Raw genomic sequence first — 22,433 nt, forward strand, 5'->3', positions numbered from 1 at the left:
GGTGCAGTACAACGCAGTGATTTTGCCAATTTTAACGTATGAATATCAGGTAATATCACTAAGCTGGGGAGGGTGCAAAGGGTTGCATGGATTGGCATCACCGGAGCATAAAAAACTTGCCCCACTGATATCCTGAATGTCATTTTGCACTTACTTCGCCTCTTACGTTATTTCCATCGCAGCTCAAAGTTAGGAGGTTGGCCTCTGGCGGCAATCTCTCAAGGGACATGGTAGCATTTTCGAGCAGTTAACATCGTATTTTTTCGAACTTCGAATAGATCTCTATATCTGCAAACTAGAGTTTGAGAGTCGTGCTAGGGCAATCTTTCCAAATAGACAGGATTAAATCGAGGGGGAAATCTGCACCGAAGCTTGCGCCTCTGTCTTCACTGACGGTTCCAAGATGGAATCAGGAGTCGGAGCAGGGGTTTTCTCTAAAGCCGCCAATTTATCTATCTCTTTTAAACTATCGAATACTGCTAGTGTTTTTCAAGCAGAAGTCTTTTCCATCCTGCAGGCATGCAAAATGCTTAGGGAACGCGGGAGTGAAGAAGATATTAACATTTTCTACCATAGTTAAGCCGTCATCAGGGCTCTGACGATACCATGGTGCAGAATCAAGCTGGTAAACTCTTGTAAGAAGGAGATCAAATCTCTTAGGTGTGCAGGTAGCATTTCTCTGATCTGGGTTTCAGGACATAGGAACATAGAGGGAAATAAAATTGCTGAAGAACCAGGAAGGGGGCTGAATTGGACTCAGAGATCTCTTACCCGGGCCTCGGCATTCCCGAGTCAGTTGTTAAAGGGGAACTGCACAAATTATTTCTCAGGAAAGTACAGAAAAGATGTAGCTCCATTTCATCATGTGCTATTTCAAAAGCCCTTTGGCCCCAGTACAACATACGTAACACCCATTCCATTTCCAAACTTGTAGCTGTGTTTAACGGCCACTGGACAATCGGTACACACGCGGGGAAGCTAGGGTTACTATTTAACCTCCATTCCAGAAACTGTGGCGACCTTACAGTGGAGAACACTATTTAACACTTTCATTCACGGGGTGTTCCTTTCTTCGACAGCCTGGGGTAGTGCGCCTTAATCGAATCAATCTTCTCCATTACATCAACAGCTCTGGTTGTAGGCTGTAGCTGCTGGCTGTAGATATCTGGCTGTTGAAGGTCTCATAATGGTATCAAAACGGCGCTTTAATGCTACTTGAGAAGTGCCTGACTTGCACTTCAACCATTTCACCTACCTACCTACCTTGCAAAGAGCTCTGCCCAGCTACACCACGTGAATGAGACTGCAAAGACCTGACCGATATGGTCAAACCTCATTCCTTCACGACAATGACAGGCGTTATGTTGCATAAGTCTTCAAAGACGCACTCCGAGAAATGAACTCGAATGGGAGGTCCTACAGCACCCGCCGTAGTCTTCGGAACTTGCACCGACCGATTACCATGTTTTCCGCTCCTCTCCTCCCTGTCAAACCATATGAAGGACGTTACCTTTGATAACAAAACTGTCCTTGAAAACTCACTCAAGAACTTCTTTGACACCCGACCAGGGGATTTCGGGCGGAACGGCATCAACAAATTTGTGTTTAAACAAAAAATTCCCCACCCTAATATGTGGCGGATGCAACAGCCAAACAAGAAGTGAGTGCGAGGCTCTAGGCGGGAAATGTGGTCTCCTTATTACTACACAAGTCTCTAAACTGCTGAGGAAAGACCCAAATGTATCTACACTAGTAAGCTTTATGTGCCTTATAAAAGGCATTTTCTCTATACTGATTAAAAGATTTGAAATTTTCATAAAAAATTGTTGAACTTATTTTAAAGAAAATTTTAAAGTTAAATTTACAGAAATTTCGAAAAAAAGTTCGTAGGAAAACTAACTGTATTTTCGTAAAAAAATATTAAAATTAAATAGGAAAAAATTAATTTTAGTAAGTCCCTGTTATATAGTTATTGGACGCAGTGTAAATGTATGAATAATGAATGAAAGTTTCCAAAGAACTGCTGCGGGAATGCTTAAGGATTTTTATTATTTTGGTCAAATTTGCGATGACATTTAAGCACTATTGGTGGCCCTTCTAGGCAATTTCATGCTGAATATTATCCCTCGATGGTTCCATTGTTAAACTCGGCCAAAATCGCGTAAGCGGTTATCGCGCCAATTAAGAAGAAGAAGACGGTTCAATTGCTACTGGTTCATTCAATTAAACTGTATCTTTTTAATGGGCTTACGGAAGATATTCCAAAAGCCGTAAGGCAGGGTTTCAGAGAATTTCGTTTGGCAGGGTGACCCGAGGTACCGTCTCGTGGAAACTGTATATCGTCAGTAGCCATACCACAAATATCGGGTTGTTGGGAAAGTAATTTCGTTTTTTCCCGACAGAGAATTCAATTGTATTTTTTCACAGCCAACTTCACACTTAAGTCGCATTGTCATTATATGTTTTGACAGCTGATATAGCAAGGCCCACAAGGAAATAAGTTCAATTGATTTACGCAGTAGTTTTTGGTCGGTGCACTTTAAAATAAGGAGAAGATGTGTTGAGATTACGCCAGTTCCAAAACTGGTTTGCAAAATTTCGTTCCGGCAATTTTAATAAGGACGCGACAAAGGTATTAGTTGATAACAACACGTGAGATCGGTGAGAGGTTAAATTTATCGAATTCAACTGTTTATGACCACCTGAAAGGCCTGGGCTTAACCTCGAAGCTCGATATATGGGTTCCCCAAGTCCTCATAGAGAAATTTGTCTCGACACATTGACGTCTATGCTTCACTCCTCAAACGTCACGAAAATGATCCATATTTGAAGCACACCATTACTGGGGACGTGAAATGGGTTGTATATAACAATGTCAAAGATCATGGAGCAGAAAAGAGGAACCAACCAGCTCAAAGCATTTCCAAAACCGATATCCATGGGTGGGTGGGACTTTAAAGGAGTCGCTTTTATTAAGCTTTTACCGGATGACACAACAATTAATTCGGAAGTCTACTGTCATTTGCTGGGCAAAAAGAATGATACACTTCAATAGAAAAGGCCAGAATTAATCAACAGAAAAGGTGTAGTGTTCCACGAAGATAATGCGAGACCTCATACAAGTTTTGTCACTCGCCAAAAGCTTTTACAGCTTGGATGGAATGTACTGTCACACCCACCATATTCTCCAGACCTGGCCCTTTCGGATTATTATTTGTTTCGGTCACTGCAAAATTTTTTGGACGGTAAAACCTTTACCTCAAATGAACACGTCAAAAATCACCACGATCAGTTTTTTGTCAGCAAAGACCAAAAATTTTATGAGCGTGGAATCATGCTTCTACCAGAAAAATGGCAAAAGGTGTTGGATCAGAATAGCCAATATATAATTTAATTAAATATTTATGCATTATACCAAGACCGTCTTTCATTTTCACCACAAAAACACGAAATTACTTTACGAGCAACCCAATAATAGAGCAACAAAACGACGATAACATAAAGTCAGCTTCATTAAAAAAAAATACAAATACTCATTATACGGAGAAAACGCTAAAACTCAGTGTGAATTTTGAGCCACTTAAAAAACCAGCATTTTGGGAAACTAAAATTAAATGGGCTCTAAAACTCCGTACCTGGTATTTTTCTAAAAATAAATAAGTAAATAAGCAAAAGTAGTCAATATGCGATACATAACTTCTTTGCAAGCTGATTCTATATCGATATCACAATCCACTCACGGGTAAAATCATATTTTAATCTTCTTCAATGTACTCCCCTAAACCAGAGACATATTCAATTTGAGGCCCAAACACGAATATGTATCAGTAATTTTAGGTACTGAAACGAGAATGTTAACGTTTTTTATTCCGAAACCTGCTGGACGTTTACTACTACTTTCGTAATGGATTTGAAATATTTGTACATGATTTTTGGGCAGAATCGCACTTACTTGTATTTGAACTAATTGTAGATTTTGAACTTAGATGCTATGTCAAAAGAGACATCTGCTAAATCAGAAGCTCTAACTTGAAAGGTCATGTAAAAGCACTAAACTAAGCAACATCTTCATACAAGCGTCATGTGTATCCCTCTTAACATTTTGCCATTTCTTTCTCGGATTCGATTTATCAAATCATTGCGTAAAAAGCTTGAATTTCACAGATAAAAATATAAAAAAGGAAGTATTTTGCATATTAAAGGTTGGCTTTACAAGTTTAGAATTTTTAAATCCACTGACTCAATATTTTCCATATTTTCTAAACATTTCTATTATCACCACAGTATCTGACAAATTCCTATGCAGAATTGAAAGTTTATTTCCAAAAGTAAGAAATATTTACAGTGCCCTGCTCACAGAATTCCTTTCACGATTGAGTTCTCTTCTAGTCGTGCTTTATGATATTAAAAAGGTTTCAACGGTAGTCCAACGGAAGCAGATCAACCATACAAGCCCTCTTTGATTGAATGATTGAGTTGAAGCTCTTCAAGGAATTCTATGACACCCTTTTTTAAAAAGAAAAAAAAAGTCCAACTACTTACTGCAAAATTTAAAGCAATAAAGCCATTTGGTGTCTACATGAAATGAAGAGGAGCAAAACTACACTTCGGTCTTGGAATGAACGCATCTGTGTTTCAAGCGGAGGTGTATGCTGTTTAATGGAATGAGCTTTGTTGTGGAAAACAGATGGAGAGGCAGATCTGTATGTGTCTGCAGCGTCAGCCAAGCTGCGCCCATGGCCTTAGACAGCTCTTCAACCACTTCAAGGGTCGTCGAATCCTGTAAGTGCAGGCTGAACTATGTCGATAGACATAATAGCCTAGTGCTAATATGGACCCCACGACACGTGGGTATCGCGGATAACGAGATCTCTTACTCCTTAGCTAAGATAGGCCAACTTCTTTGCCCTAGAGCACGTTCTGCCACTCCCTTCTGCAGCCATCAAAGCCATGGTTAGCAAACGGGTTACTTTAACCCACAAGCGAGCTTGGCAGGCTGATGTTACCTGTCATATCCGACCGACTGTCGCAGATCCTCCTGTCATTAAGCAGCTAGTCTGTCGCGACAAAAAACAAAACAAAAAAAAGTATTTGCGGCATATTGCAAGTTTCAGCAATATGACGTAACCTGCTTACGTGTTGTCTTAAATTTGCTCACAGATTGCTTCATCGGGCAAAATTGACTGTAGTTTTTCCAGCACAAATAGACCTGGAATTATACCGTTTAAGATAATACATGGATCCAAGGTCCCTTTACATCCATTTACCTTTAATTTATATCAATCTTCAAAAATGTCTGCCTCCGACTAAATAACTAAGGAGGAATATTATAAATAGATTACAATGACCTTCATATGGCTCATTTCAAATCATAGTACCTCCAAATCACTACTCCCACTCTAGCGCTTAATGTAATGTTAAATGTAGAACCTATAGATACCGCAGACAGAATTGCCGCTGCCCGTATCGCAATCAGACTGAGGGCTTTGGGCTATAAGCTCAATCTCACATATGGGCACTCAAGCATCCTTACAAACTTTGAGTTCATCCCCCCGTCGACGGATCAGTCTGCCCTCGCTTAGTCCAAGCAGAACTTTCTGTTCACGGATGGCTCGAAGTTGGATGGTAAGGTTGGAGGAGGAGTATTCTGCAAAGAGCTTCCCATCAAACTTAAATTCAGGCTACCGGATCACTGCAGTGTGCTCCAAGCAGAGGTGGCCGCAATCAAAGAAGCAGCTGACTGGCTACTTACTTGCGTAATAACTGTTAAAAAGGTAAATATTTACTCCGAGCCAAGCGGCAATTAGGGCCTTAGGCTCTATTATGGTGCATTTGAAGCTGGTCAGGGAATACCTGGTTTCTCTCTCGATTGCATCAGAATTCTTCGATATAAAGATAATTTGGGTACCTGGTCACAGTGGCATTGCTGGAAGCTGAGAAGCCGACGAGTTGGCCAGACAAAGGACCTGTGAGGCTGTGTGCCCGCGAAAGAAGAGGATCGGGATCTCCTTGACAACCTGCGCTCTACTCCTGGAAGTAAGGGGTTTGCACCAACTCAGCGAGCGCTGGACAAGTACATGCGAAGTCCTTCTGGCTACGGTTGGATAGGAGGCGTTCGAGGGATATTCTGAGGATGACAAAATCTCATCTCTCAAATTTCTTGGGCATCATTCTTGGGTATACATGCCGTGAGACTCGGAATTATTTCGAGTCCTTTTTGCGTCAGCTGTATGGAGGATGAGGTGGAATCATCTCAGCACCTTCTCCTCAGCTGCCCAGCTCTCGCGGAGCTAAGATTCAAGCATTTTGGTTCTCACTTCTTTTCTGCACCTGCTGATATAGCAGGTCTTGATATCAGAAATCTGATGAACTTTATCAGCAGCACAAAGAAGCTAACACAACCGCAAATTAGTCACCGTTCATAGTCCACATATACTCAACCCTCCCCACCCCTCTCCTTGTCGTCCTATCGTTTCTTGCTTCACCTCTTTTTTTCCTCTTGCAATGGTATCACATTCGGCCGTAGCCGAAGTCCTCTTTTATCTTATAAGTAGGTATGTTTCGCTATTCAACAATAAAATTAAGGCGGGCAACATAGATTGGAGTAGAAACTTCGCTGTTACTCGCCTCTGATTAATCGCATCTTTGCCAACATTTTCATAATTTTTAGACTGCATACTCGTACTTCTACTCCCACCTTAAACACAAACATATTTTCAAAATATCCGCACTTTTAATATTACAGTTGGAATTTCATTTCTTCCGTATGCCTTTTCAATATTACTTCGGCAATATTGGCATTTCTACTCATTTAATTTCTACTCAATTTTCTGCTGTCATATTTAGCATTTTTTCTTCTCCTCCTTTCCTTTTTCTGCTCTTTGTTTTTAGCTTTTACTTTCATCTTTCCTTCCTTTGATTTATTGCAGCAAAATACCAAAACCAATTTCCTGGCTAAAAATTTACAAGTCTCGATTGACATTGATTTGCGGTTAGCCATAAATTAGAAATAAGAACACGTTTTGATATCAATCGAGACTGCGCGCAAACATAGATTTCACATTTCAAATAAATTGCACCACATAAAGTGCAGGAGAAAAATAAGTAAAAGGTGCCTAGAATGCAATGAATTCCAGGTTTGTATTTACATAGACAACTTTATTGCCTAGACTACGTAGCCTTTATATGTTCAACGAGTGGCGCATTAGCACTACATAATTTCTTACTACCATTAATAAAAGCAAAGCACCATTTCATGCCGCGGTTTGCAGGAGTTTATGTGCTTTTAGGACAACACCTACTATAAATATGCTAATGGAAGGTGGCTTTCAATCATTTGAAGATCGCGCGAAATATCTCAGAAGTCGCTTAATATACAAATTCTGCGATTCCACACATATTCTTCACCATGAAATTCGATTACTGAATAAAAGAAGAAGACCACTTTTACATAAATCAACATTATGCGAGGTAAAAGAGCTCGCCGATCACTTATACTTGAGAATACCTCAAGCCAAGCTACCATCTTGGAGTCAATACTCTGAAAGCTTTATCGAAGACTTCTGCTTTTTACATAAACAGTGCACCAACAACACAACATATCAGGAAATTTTCTGGAGCATAGGGCACCCTCTGAAACGAAGTGGTTGGAATCTCCTTTTCACTGATGCCAACAAACAAGTCAATGGCATCACATTTGCTGTTCCAAATGAAGCTGGGCAAACCCTTTCTCACGAATGGATGTAGACCCAATATATCACATGCAACATTCGGGTATACTCGGCAATCATCATGCTGACTATACCGCAAATCTTGCCTTAAAATCGTGTTTGCACTTTTATAACCCACTTAGTATCAGGTCAGTCCATAAGTTCGTTCGTATTTTACCCATAATTTCACTTTTGTACGATTTTTGCATACAAAAATTTATTCGCGGAATATAGCGGATCTACTTACATATATTTTCTTTGACATATTGTGCATTCAACAAGTGATTTTAATCACGGATAGAAGCACGTGTGGTTAAAAAATAAAATGGATTCTTCGAACGCGTATAAGAGGCATATTTTTGTATTTTTTTCATAAAAGTGGTAAAAATGCAACAACTGCAGCTGCAGAAATAAACACTGTTCACGGAGAGGATCCTGTGAGTGTAAGGACTGCGCAAAAGTGGTTTTCAAAATTCCGAAGTGGTAACTGCGACGTGGAGGATGTTCCGACAACCACCTTACCTACCTACCTACATACCTAGTATGGGCTCCAGAACCTCATTGGCCTAGCTGAAAATGTTCATTTTTCTTTTAACAACAGCTTTTTTCGGCCATAAATTATGGTTATGTTTTAGAAGAAGCCCCAATTTTGCTAATTTCCAAACAGAAAAACTTTCAATTAATAATCAATACTTACAAACTTTCTATCCATCTAAAAACTTTTTTTATTTCATTGATTTAAGATAAACTTGTGAGAGGAAGTACCACAAAGACAGCTTGAGGCTTATCGAAAGTACGTTTTAGGTTTTGCCTTTTAAATTTAATGAAGTCATTTGAAAATTTAATGAATCATAAAAAAAAATAAATAAAATTAATCTGAAAACAAAGGCAAATTACCAAAAATGTAAATTTTTCCATGCCTCTAACTACCCCTAATACTTTCACTCTTTCCGGAGCACTGAAAAAAATCGCTAAAAATTAAGCACAAAGATTTTTTGATTTCATTTATTCGAGACATTGAAAGAAAGACAAGAAAATGTAAACAAAAAATATTTTATCCTTGCAGGATTTTGTACGCGGATGTGGTGCGATTTTTATACCATCGCGCATAGAGGGCGAGGATTATTTATGAAAATCAATGAAACAAGATTTTGTTTTGCTGAGGCAAAGTGGTACAATACAAGTTGACCACATCCACTGAGTCCTTCTTTGGTGGCCTGTCGTGCTGCAGTACGCACATCTACGTAAGGTTGTTCTGACTGGTTGGTGAGATGACGAGGATCGTAGGCTTGGATCTACATACGAGTTATTTTTCTTTATGCGGTTCTTGGTTCCAAGAGTAGGTGGTGAGGCTGAACTGCATAGTATTGAAATCAAATCAAGTTTGAAGTCCTTAAGGGGTAAGTGATACCCTATACTTTTAGAAATAATAAAGAATTCACGACTGCAATATCAAGAAAGTAAAAAAATATTCGGTGCCACCACTTGCGGCTTTTTCTTTTCCACTCGTAGTACTTCTTTAGCTGATCTAACTTGTCAACGTTATTCATGTGCATATTTCAGGCTTTTCGATTTCTTTGACAGAACCATCGCTTTGGCGTTGTTGTACCTTTACAAATTTACTCGGATCATACAAGTTAGATAAAGCTGTTACCTCTCTTTTGTCAATCCACTTCATAAAGAGTATACCAGAATCACTAATTTGCCAATCATAGGCGCCCCGTTTTAACTGCTTACCAGGTCTAATATCGGTAGGAAGAAATTTTCGATTGGTTCGCACTGTTCCGTAACCATTTATCAACTGCTTTTTCAGTTCAAAAATCAAGTTGAACCAAGTGAAAAAATTATCGAAAAACACTTTATGGGGTTTCCCCCCAAAATCAGTAGTTAAGCCGAGAACGATCCGTTCTAAAAGTTTTTTTCGACTAGATCTCCTTTTTTACCCGGATATATCTCGAACCGATGGACATAACCGGTGCTGGCACACAACATCCAAGTTTTGAACTCGCTTTTTATTGGCTTTTTCGGCATATACTGGATCAAAGTTGATCGTCCTACTAAAACAGTTTCTGTAGAATACAACTATCAACGTATCTTAAAAATTACCTTTGAATCTTATCATTGATTCGTCCACTGCAAGGTACTCGCCAGGATTGAAGCATAGTTTGAAGCGTTCTTGCAGCATATCCAAATATGGTTGAACTTTGTAGAGTTTGTTGAATGATGGTGATCCTCTTTTTGGCATTATAGAAGAGTCGTTCAAATGCAAATTGCTTAAAATCCAGTCAAATCTTTTCACGGGCATTATTTTGGATATATAGCTATCGTTCAGTTCTGGGCGAGATGGCCAGTAATTTCGACCTGGGCTGATGCTTTATTCCCATCAAAAAGTTGATTCCAATAATGCATGTAAATATTTCTGACACACTTGTTGGAATGTATGACTTACCAGATTGGTGGGCATACAAATTAGTTTGGAATACTATATGTTCAACCACAGCTGGAGTTACAATTGAACCGAAAATTGAAAAATTTACAAAATATGATAAATTCTGAGTAACACTTTAATACTTCAATATTCGACTCATTTTGCGCATAAAAAACATGTATATTTATATATCTCTTTCAAACACTTGTTATATTTTTTTAAGAAAATATAAGCTTAAATTTGCCTGTATAAGTGGTAAAAGAAATATACCAATGCGCATAAAGTCCAGGAAAAATATTTAAATAAGTGGTATAAATTTTATACCAGCGCCCCGGAAAGAGTTAAAAGGCAAATGTAGCAAAATAATTCTAATTTGAGTTGAGATTACCATGCGGTGACGCTAAATATCCTTCCAATAAAGCGCGCAATTGAAATGGTCTATTCTCTTAAATTCGTTACAATTAAATCCATGTAATTTAAATCATTCTAGTATTTTCTAAGGATGGAAAGTGTCAATCATCAAATGTCCAACTTGTCAATGCCACATCAGTGTGAAAGTTGAGCGACGCCACATTTTTGAATATGACATCATAGATACATACATACGTACGTACGTACGGTACATACTGAACTGCATGAAAGTACTTTTGAAATTGGATGAAAGGATTTGCATTAAATTTGAGCGATGTAATCGATGTGTTGGCCTACATTTACAAGCTTACTTGGTTTAGTTGATGGCTGATGTGGAAGCGATATTATCTACATACATATATGTATACATACCTGTACATATATGTATGTCCATGCGGGTATGTAAGTACGTAAAACAAGATTAGACAATACACATATAAATGTTTATGTGCTTTCTTATATACGATATAGTAATTTTTTTCGCAATTTGAGCTGATCTGTTTAAACCACCATGCCAATTAAATGTTTCCTATCCCACTACCTAACACCATATTGGGCCAGCTTATAAAAAAAATTTAAGTATTAGCTGCCATAAAATGATATTAGTGAGTTGGATGGGGAACATTTCAAATCTATAGAAGAACAATAGACAGATATCAAATAAATACAACCAAAATATCTGCTTAAAAACATTTGACTGTGATTTCTTACGTAAAACTTGAATCTGAATTCGAAAACAAGTTAGCTAATATGTACCTAAGTCTAACAGAACAGTGTTCGAGATATTGCAAGGTTTAAATGTTTTGAGTTCTGAAAAAATATTTTAAGTAAAATAAATAAAAATTAGTTGAGTAAATTGCGATAATCTTCAGATTTATTTAGTCGATTTGATATTTTGTTTACGAAATTTAAATTTATATTTGAATAATTCAATTTTCTAATCAATGCAATTGTAACACTTCGCAATCGGACTTTTGCTGCTGGAGCTAAATAAAGGGTGGTTAAATTTCAAGGGCCGATGTTGTCGCGGCCGCCGTAGCCGAATGGGTTGGTGCGTGACTACCATTCGGAATTCACAGAGAGAACGTAGGTTCGAATCTCGGTGAAATACCAAAATTAAGAAAAACATTTTTCTGAGTGTATTTCTGCCATGAAAAAGCTCCTCTAAAAATATCTGCCGTTCGGAGTCGGCTTGAAACTGTAGGTCCCTCCATTTGTGGAACAACATCAAGACGCACACCACAAATAGGAGGAGGAGGTCGGCCAAACACCCTAAAAGGGTGTACGCGCCAATTATATATATGTACATATATGATGTTGAATGTGAACCACACCTAAACGTCAAAGACACCGTTGGACTTCTTTCTTTGGGGTTATTTGAAAGAAAAGGTGTACGTCGATAAGCCAGCATAAATTCAAGAGCTAAAGGATGAGATAATTCGGCACATTAACGGCATAGAACCTCAATTATGCCTCAGCGTCATCGAAAATTTGGACCATCGGATGGAGGTGTGCCACCAAGGCCGCGGTAGTCGTTTGGTCAATATTTTCTTTTATACGTAATTGAGCTATACCGATATTATCATAATAAAGAGAAATGACAATAAGTTTTTTAAAAAAATTGTATTTATTGAAAATCAACACCGGCCCTTGAAACCTTACCACTCTTTATAAATAAACTGTTTGCCAATTTTGAAAAAAATATATTGACTTCTTCTTCGATTTTTTCGTGGATTTTTTGGGAAAGAAAGAAATATTCGATTGAAACGAAACTTTCAGGTGTTATTGTTATATACTTCAGCAGTCTTTTCAAATTTGTTCATTAAAATACATGTCATATTATGCCTGGTACAAGCATTTTACCGAGGCGCCTCGAGTGTGCATGTGTCGTGCGGCGGAAAAGATGCAAGTCGCAATTTTCATGTGAAGATAGATTGTTAAAAAAGTGGGTTAATCATAACTTTTTTACGGTTTTTTAGGTTCAACTAGAAGAGAATTTAACTCCGAATACAATCAATATTATCTCATTTCGATAGGACGTTTAACTTTTTCCCTATCTTTCCCGCCAATTAGGAAAAATCGTAAAAATAAAAAAACCGAGAAATCGCGCCTCAAAGTTGTTGTATATAAAAAATCCGCTCGTATAAATCGACTCTTACTCACAGTTTCTTCTGTAACTCCTAAAAAATTTTGAATTTGCTTCTGAAATTTTGAGGACACATTCTTGGATAGTTTGGGAAGAGATTTATGCAAAAAACAAAAAATCGATTTTTTGAAGCCTCGATATTTCGAAAGTATAGTATCTTAAGGCTATACTGTGTTATTTTCATGCAGAAATTCCCAACATTATAGCTTCTATAGCTCATTAACTAGGTAGAGAGGGGTTCGCGCACTCCCGACCCCCAAACTTTAAACTCATTTATCTCGAAATGACTTTTTTCGGTCTGATGTTGTCAAAAAAAAACTATTCAACTGAATGGTCTGAAATTTTAATATAGTATCACCCGTACTAGTATCATATTATTATTTCAATTATTTGGTATTTTTTGATGAAAAAACTGAAAAAAGCCCCGATTTCTGGAAAATCAAATTAAAACCGCTCCATTTTCTCAATTTTTTTTTCTTTTTTTTTTATTTTGTTGTAGTATGGGACAGTCATACTGATTAATATTTTTGGTTTTTTGGTTTTTGTGTTTTAGATAAATAGAAGAGTCAAAATGGACAACACCGTCCAGGACCAACTTTTCGAGAGGGTCAACTTCAGCGCCCTTTTTAAAATTATTAAAATTAAAAAAAATTATTGGTTTTCATTTTTGTATGTAAAAGAAGTTAAATAAAAAACTTAAACAATTTAAATATAATGTTTAATTTTTTTTATTGAAAAAAGAAAACCTGAAAATACCCTAAATACAAATATACCCGGGTCTAGACCACCGAGACCCCTTAATATTCCATTTCTTTTTGGTTCCTCGATAGGCGGTTATACACATTTTAGTAAGTTGCCAATTTTTTTGATTAATCATTAGTCAGCTAGAAAAGAAATTCCAACCTGAAAGACCCTGTACCTACATATATAAGAGTGTATTGGCATATTAACACTTGATGAAAAAGAGTTGCGAAAGCAACGAAATATGAATATTCAGTAACAACAATAATGAATATTCCGTATTCATTTCATTCTACACACACACACACACACACGCGCACTCAAACATTTTCTACGAAGCTACGCAGGCTATTCGGTTTCTTGGATTAATTTAGTTTAAAATTATTCTCTTTGTTTTCTGCTTTCTGTTTGATTTTTTGCATTTTTCTTGGCTCTTTTTCCCCATAAGAATTTTCCATACAAGAAATTTGCTATGCATTAAGAACTTTTCGCAATTATGCAATTCCAGTTTTTGTTTTTTTTTTTTTTTTTGTTTTTGCCACCAGCCGTTACGCCAACTTTGAGTTCTTAACCCATGCGTTGTTGTTTTTCTTTTGTCTTGTTTTGCCCGTTTTCGTTTTCCAAATAAAAGTGTTTTGTTGCAGTTTAACTGTTAGCCATAAATCTGATGGTTTAATGCCACATTTTTCGTTCAATATAACTTGCAAATGCGTAAAATGAAATACTTTGCCGTTTGTGGCCGTCATAAATTAGTTAATGTGCGCGGTTAAACACATTTGTGTGTGTGTACGTGTGAATGTATGCCAGCACATCCGAGAGTTAATGATTTTAAATGCTCGGTCGGTTTTAATATTTATTAGTATCTCTGTAATTAGCAGAGTAATCACATAAAAAAAACCACACACACAGCCAAAAAAATTCGAAAAAAATCGAAATGAAATTATTATTGCTAATTTTTTCTTAATTGATTTTAAATTATACAAATGGCACAAAATTAATCACCCTAGCAGGAGGTCTATAATTTTTGCGTGACTAGCATTTGGAATTCACAGAGAGAACGTAGGGTCGAATCTCGGTGAAACAACAAAAGTTAAGAAAAACATTTTTCTAATAGCGGTCGCCCCTCTGCAGGCAATGGCAAACCTCCGAGTGTACTTCTGCCATGAAAAAGTTCCTCAAAAAGAATATCTGCCGTTTGGAGTCCGCTTAAAACTGTAGGTGCCTCCATTTGTTGAACAACATCAACGCGCTACTCATAAATAGGAGGAGGAGCTCGGCCAAACAACCAAAATGGGTGTAAGCGCCAATATAAAGGGTGATTTTTTAGCTATTATCTTTTAAACAGTTGGTTTAAGCAGCTGACGCACGTTTCGTGTTTTATTTCACTGTCAAACATCTTCAGTTTGGTCTATAATTTAACCATGCATCGTCTTACAAACGAACAACGCTTGCAAATCATTGAATTTTATTATAAAAATGCGTATTCCGTTAAGAAAGTTTATCGCACGCTTCTTCCATTTTATGGTCAGTTTAATCGACCCACTGAAGCGGCTATTCGAGCTATTGTGACTAAATTTAGAACCAAATTTACATTATTGGACATCAAACCACCACCACGCTTTCGTAGAGTGCGAACTGAAGAAAATATCGCAGCTGTGTCGGCCAGTGTTAATGATGACCATCAATTATCGATTCGTCGCCGTTCGCAGCAATTGGGCCTCTGTTACTCAACAACGTGGAAAATTTTGCCAAAGGATTTAGGTGTGAAGCCTTTCAAAATACAGCTGGTGCAAGAATTGAAGCCGAACGACCTACCGCAACGCAGAGTTTTAGGTGAATGGGCTCTGGGAAAGTTGGCCGAAGATCCACAAAAAGATCAGCCAGAAGAATTGCAGGAGCTACCAATGTATCTAGAAAAGGTCACAGTTTGGTGCGGTTTATGGGCTGGAGTTATCATTGGACCGTACTTCTTCAAAGATGGTGCGAATTGTAACGTAACTGTCCAACTTTTTTTTGCCCAAAATACAAGAGCTTGACTTGCATGGCATGTGGTTTCAGCAAAGTGGTGCCACATGCCACACAGCACGCGTAACAATGGACTTGTTGAGAGGCGAGTTCGGTGAACATTTTATTTCACGTTCGGGACCTGTCAATTGGCCACCCAGATCGTGCGATATAACACCTTTAGATTATTTTTCGTGGGGCTATGTTAAAGCTCATGTCTATTAAGACAAGCCTGTTTCAATTAACGCATTGGAAGACAACATTAAAGCATTTATATGTGAGGTACCGGCCGAAACATTGGAAAGAGTATGCCAAAATTGGACTAAGCGGATGGACCATTTGAAGCGCAGTCGTGGTCAACATTTGCATGAAATAATCTTCAAACATAAAATTATATGGACTGTACTATCGATTTTAATAAAAATGTCATGCATTGTTCTGAATTTTACGTGTGTTTTTTGAAAAACTTTCCTATAGCTCTTAAAAAACCCCCTTTATATCACTCAAATATTTTTTTGTAATGAAAAATAGTATTCAAAAACAAAATTGGATGATTAATTTTGCCCCAACTTGTACATACATACTCGCCTGATTTAAAAAGAGGTTGTCTGTAAAGTCGGTTTACTGACGATAGTTTAACGTGACAACGTCATAAGAAAATATTGATGGAATGGTTGCAATTTTCAAAACAAAATTTTAATTTTATTTGTTTGATAGGTATTTTGTATGGATATAGAGACGAAACATTTATCAAATTCATGAAAGATATCTTCAATTTCGATTGTGCATCAGACGTTAATAAGTCAACAACACTAAGAGGCACCATCATCGAATTGACTTTTTCAAGACACATTACTCTCGAAACACCCCCTTTCATTTCCTACTTTTCCTATCATCGTCCTATTCTCAACAGAGAAATGGTTCATTACCATGCACACAGGAAGAAGGCATATGCAAATACAAGTATGTGAATTTATATACCTACATATGCGCATATACATACATACAGGGTTGGCCATATTAAACTGACCCATGTGATTATTAAAAAAATATGGAAAAAGAAACATTTTTTTGTGTTTCATTGTGAAAAACATTTAATTTAGTTCAAGGAGATTCGTTTACATCACTTTTTGAATATGATATCGCGCAAGTGGTCGCCCTTAGCTCGTATAGCGTAATGTGCCCGTTTTTCGGCGTTTTCCATAGTTTTGGCCAGCGTCTCGGCCGATATGGCGGCTATTTCCCGTCGAATATTGGCCTTAAGTGCGCCTAGTGTCTTTGGCTTGTTGACGTAAACCTTAGATTTCAAATTACAGTAAAAAGTTATAGGGTTACTCAATGGGTCAGTTTAATATGGCCAACTTTGTATATATGCTCACTCAAGTAGGACAAAGCCAGATGTCGAACGTTGCCGAACGCCGGGGCCGATTGCAGTTCAAGCAGATTAGCTTACATTTGCTTGCGTACGGAATAGATTCGTATATTTGATATGTCCATATGACTTGTATGCGTCTTTACATATAGATTTGTTCTTTTTGAAAATTGCGCGAAATTGTATATTATATGTATATGCATGTTTATATACATATATAATATTAGTATACAACATATCTTATAAGGTATATGGTAAATAGGACTATGAATAAGTTCGTGCGGTTTTACAACAGATGGCGTAACTTGATTATTATTCCATCGATCCACATTTCCAAACATTCATTGGAGAGCTACTGTCGTAAGGCACAAACGTCAGTATAAGTTTTTTATTTGAAGCGTAAACAACAATATTTTTACCACACTTGAAAATGTCGAATTTCGTGCCAAATAATGTGTTTTTGCGGGGAATTCTTCTTCATTATTTTAATATGAAGAAAAAAGCAGCCGAAAGTCATCGTATCTTGGTGGAAGTTTATGGTGAGCATGCTCTAGCTGAGCGAACGTACCAGAAGTGGTTTGCACGCTTTAAAAGTGGTGATTTTGGCTTGGAAGACGAAGAACGCGAGGGTGCGCCGCCAAAGTTCATGGATACCGAATTGGAGGAATTGCTCGATCAAGATCCGGCTCAAACGCAAGAAGAGGTTGCAAAAACTTTGGGAGTTGATCAATCAACCATTTCCAAACGTTTAAAAGCCATGGGAATGATCCGAAAGGTAGGCCATTGGGTGCCGTATGAATTGAAGCCAAGAGACGTTGAACGCCGTTTTATGGCATGCGAACAATTGCTTCAACGGCACAAAAGAAAGGGTTTTTTGCATCGAATTGTGAGTGGCGATGAAAAGTGGGTCCATTACGACAATCCAAAACGTCGGGCAACGTATGGATACCCTGGCCATGCTTCAACATCGACGTCGGCGCAGAATATTCATGGCCTGAAGGTTATGCTGTGTATCTGGTGGGACCAGCTGGGTGTTGTGTATTATGAGCTACTGAAACCGAATGAAACGATTACGGGGGATGTCTACCGACGACAATTGATGCGTTTGAGCCGAGCACTGCGAGAAAAACGGCCGCAATACGCCGATAGACACGACAAAGTTATTTTGCAACATGACAATGCTCGGCCACATGTTGCACAAGTGGTCAAAACATACTTAGAAACGCTCAAATGGGATGTCCTACCCCACCCGCCGTATAGTCCAGACCTTGCGCCATCCGATTACTATCTCTTCCGATCGATGCAACATGGCCTGGCTGACCAGCACTTCCGTAATTACGATGAAGTCAAAAAATGGATCGATTCGTGGATTGCGGCAAAACCGACCGAATTTTTCACAAAGGGAATCCGTGAATTGCCAGAAAGATGGGAAAAAGTAGTAGTAAGCGATGGACAATACTTTGAATATTAAATTTGTAACCATTTTACGTCAATAAAGTTTCAAATTTCGAAAAAAACCGCACGAACTTATTCATAGTCCTATAAATTTTAATGAAAATCAGGGAAAATATCACCGTTTACAGGCATCTTCCTCCTTAAGAGCCGATTTCCGCAAACCCAACAGATTATAGTATTTTAAGTAGGGTATGCAGGCTATATTGGCTAAGTATATTTTGATGTATCATACTCGCTTTCTCTTCTTCTTTTCACACTTTGTACTTGTTGTACTAATCCTCATACGGAAGGCTTACAAACCAAATTTAAAGCTTCTAGCTCAATTTTTACAATTAATGGCCCACTTTTTCAAGAAACACGCCCACTGTGCAATGTAATATGTTAGCATAAAATGCACATTTTATCAAATTTTACCCCGAAGACTACGATTTTGATGTAAAATTTTCATGCAGAAAGCATACAAAGTCTAAAGCAAAGGGTGAACACACAAGCGCAATTTTCAGTCTGGTACGCTCAGGTCTAATGCACAAATATACGTTAGAATCACATTGCAGTCAAAGTGTGAATATGAAAACGCAGATTTGCAATCTATACATATTCGCTTAAGAATCAACACATTGACAAGTGGGGAAATTTGGCATTGATGGGCATTTGTGGCCGGATGGAAATTGCTAATGGCAGCGCTTAATTTGCCTGACAAGCAATTCGCTTGCTATCACTTTTCATATTATACCAGACATGTGTGTGTGTGTGTGCGCGTGTATGTGTGAAGTAAGTGAGTGAATGTGTGTGATTTCATGTCAGCGCTTGTGGCATGACATTTCATGAAAATTCGTGCGATTGCCTGCACTTGACTAGGGATCGTTGTTGTTTGACGCTTATCCGCTCCCAGCAATCTTCACACAACTACACCAGCTCTTAAATGAGTGAATATAAAATGCTTATGGGCTAAATGTAAGTATGTTCGCATTTGGTGACATTTGTTTGCCCAACATCTGGCTGCTAACGTTGCCATGTGGATTTAATAACAATTTTCACAAAACACTCGCCAATCCTGTATTTAACCCATGGCTTTAGTCTCATTCACTGCTCAACGCTTCGCATCATGAACCGCTTAAACGCAAGTAAACACAAGCATACCCATACATACACAAACACATATATATGCGAGTATAATACGCCATGCATTTAAAAAAAATACAATGTGTTGCATCCGAGTATCACAAACCCTGCAGGAAATGTATTAGTACCGAATTGGTGCCTTTACGATTAATTTAAAACATTGGCTCGTTCAATGATGAGTTGTGCATGTCGATTTTCCTAAAAATGTTAATCTCTTTCTGCTACATGCCTTTTTCTATATTTCAGAACCCCCAGCCAGCGCCAGAGCCCGGGCAAGGACTAACGAAAAGTCTGCCACTTGATATACTTTAGTAGTCCCTGATCAATCTACGTGCCAGGCTTTTAAGATTTTCATGTTTGATGGCAGTAGGTCATCGCCATCGCATCATTACAAGCAGATAGCAAAATATATACAGGGAGGGCAATCGCTACCTCTGCATTACATTTCATCCATCTTTCATCAGTTGCTTTGAAGATAGCTTAATGCAATTACGAATGCAAAAATGTACTTGATTTAAAAATGTTCATTACATTTACTTTTCTTCCTTCTTTAATATTTACTTTTGAAAAATCTTTTAATTTTTGTATGCCTAATTGTAAAGCTGATGATATCACCTCGCCAAATACAGGGTGGCTGATGAAAGCCGCTACCAAAAAAAACTTGAATAATTTTTTTTCTTTTTAAGTTATCTGTTCCATTTTTGTTTTAATTTGCAGATTGATCTTTAAAATTTATTAAAATGGATAACTGGGACACGCAAATAAGAATTTGGATAGTCCGCCGCTATCACGCACTGGAGTCCGTAGTTTTGGTACAGAGAGAGTACAGGCGGATGTTTGGCGGCGATCCCCCGAGCAAATGGACCATAATGAGACTGGTGAATAATTTTGCTGAGCAAGGAACAGTCGCAAGAAGGCCTTATCATCGAAACCCACCAGTTCGGACGGAGGAAACGATCGCTGCTGTAGCTGCACCTATACAAAGCAGTCCAAGGGTTTCAACAAGAAGCTTATCTGCTCAACTTGGTGTCAGCCGACAGTCTTTGCAAACAATAATGCACAAAGATTTAGACTTATTTCCTTACAAAATTCAAATGGTTAACAAACTGAATGCAGCAGACTTGCCGATTCGCTTGGAATTTTGCCAGAAGATCCTGCAAATGGTGGAAGAAGACCAAAACATGTTAAACTGCCTTTTCATGTCTGATGAGGCCCATTTCGATTTAAACGGCAATGTGAACAAACAAAATTGTCGAATATGGAGTACTTCTAACCCACAGATACTCCACGAGACGGAATTGCATCCTCTTCGCGTGACAGTGTGGTGTGCGGTTTCTTCACGCTGTATTGTCGGGCCTTATTTTTTTTTGAAGAAAATGGTCACACCGTTACGGTTACTGGAGACCGTTATTTGAAAATGCTGAAAGAATTTTTCTATCCCGAACTACGCCGAAAGAGAATTCCTTTCAACTCTGTGTGGTTTCAACAAGATGGGGCAACGTCTCACATAGCCCAGACTGTTATGACAGAGTTGCGACGAAAATTTCCCAATAAACTGATTTCAAGAAACTCCGAATTTCGTTGGCCCCCCAGGTCGCCTGACCTTACTGCACCTGACTTTTTCTTGTGGGGTTTATGTAAACAAGAAGTTTATAAAACAAAGCCAACAAATTTGGATGAACTAAAACAATCCATTCGGGCAACAATTGCGGCTATTCCTGTCGCAACTCTCAAAGCAGCAATGAACAACTTTTTACTAAGATGCCGCACTTGTGTCAACGAGCATGGGGGGCATTTAAATTCAATTATTTTTAAAACTAGTTAAGCTACATTTAATAAAATTTAATGACCTTCAACTTAAAAAAAAATAAATGAATTCCATACACTAAAAAAAAAGTTATTTGAGTTTCTTAATGTAGCAAAATTCATCAGCCACCCTGTATTATATTTTATTCTTGAAATGTTTTTGAAAAAGCGTTGTGTACGAAGAAAAGTATACTAAATATTTTTTCATTCGCTTTTCCCTATACTCACTTTATATCTCCCTGAACTTTTGACCTAAAAAAGAAAAACATTCCTCGTTGTTGTTAGAAGGCTCTGATATAAAATGATTTTAGCAATGATTGATGAATTTAAAAAGAAGAAACACTTACGACATCCGCGTTGTCCATAAAATTAGCTACTTTCTATTCGTTATTTCTCTGCTCGCTATGGTTGGGCCCTGAGTAGATGAAATGGTTGAAGTACCAGCCTAGCACTCCTCAAGTAGTACTAAAGCGAAGTTTTGATATCATTTTGGAACCTCTAATGGACAGATATCCATACCAAACCTGAGCTGTTGATGTAAAGGAGAAGATTAATGGTATTTAGGTTGGCGCACTGCCCCAGGCTGTCGAAAAAACGAGCAACTAGTGACCTTAGTCGTCTAGCTGCCAAACCCGGACATTTACAGAGGAAGTGCTCAACAGTCTGCTTTTCTTAAAGGTATCAACAGCTTTTGCAATAAGAGCTTCTGGATTGAATAGTAAACCCAGCTTTTCTAGGTGAGTGCCGATCGTGCAATGGCCAAAAAACATAGCTGCTAGTTGAGTCTGCTACTGTACTAGAGTCAAAGGATTTTCGAAATAGTACACGAAGAAATGGAGCTCCATCTGTTCTGCGCTTTTCTGAGAAATAAGTTGTGAAATTTCCCTTTAACAATAGTCAAGGGGAAACCGATGACCGAGTAGAAGGTCTCTGAGGCCAATTCAGTGGACCCTTTCCTGGCAAGCTCATCAGCAATTTCATTTCCCGCTATGTTCCTATATCCTAAAACCCAGGTTAGAGAAATGTCCCCTGCACACCCATGAGATTTGATCTCCTCCTTGCAGGAGTTTACTAGTTTGGTTCTGAACCATGGTGTTGTCAGAGCCTTGACCGTGGCTTGTCTACCGGAGAAAATGTCACCCTCGCTCCGCATTCTCTAAGCATTTTGCATGCCTGAGGATCGCAAAGGCACATTTGCATTATTCGGCGATTTTAATGCCATAGATTATTTGGCTGATT

This window comes from Anastrepha obliqua, chromosome 2, assembly GCF_027943255.1.
Source record: "Anastrepha obliqua isolate idAnaObli1 chromosome 2, idAnaObli1_1.0, whole genome shotgun sequence".
Lineage (NCBI taxonomy): Eukaryota > Metazoa > Arthropoda > Insecta > Diptera > Tephritidae > Anastrepha > Anastrepha obliqua.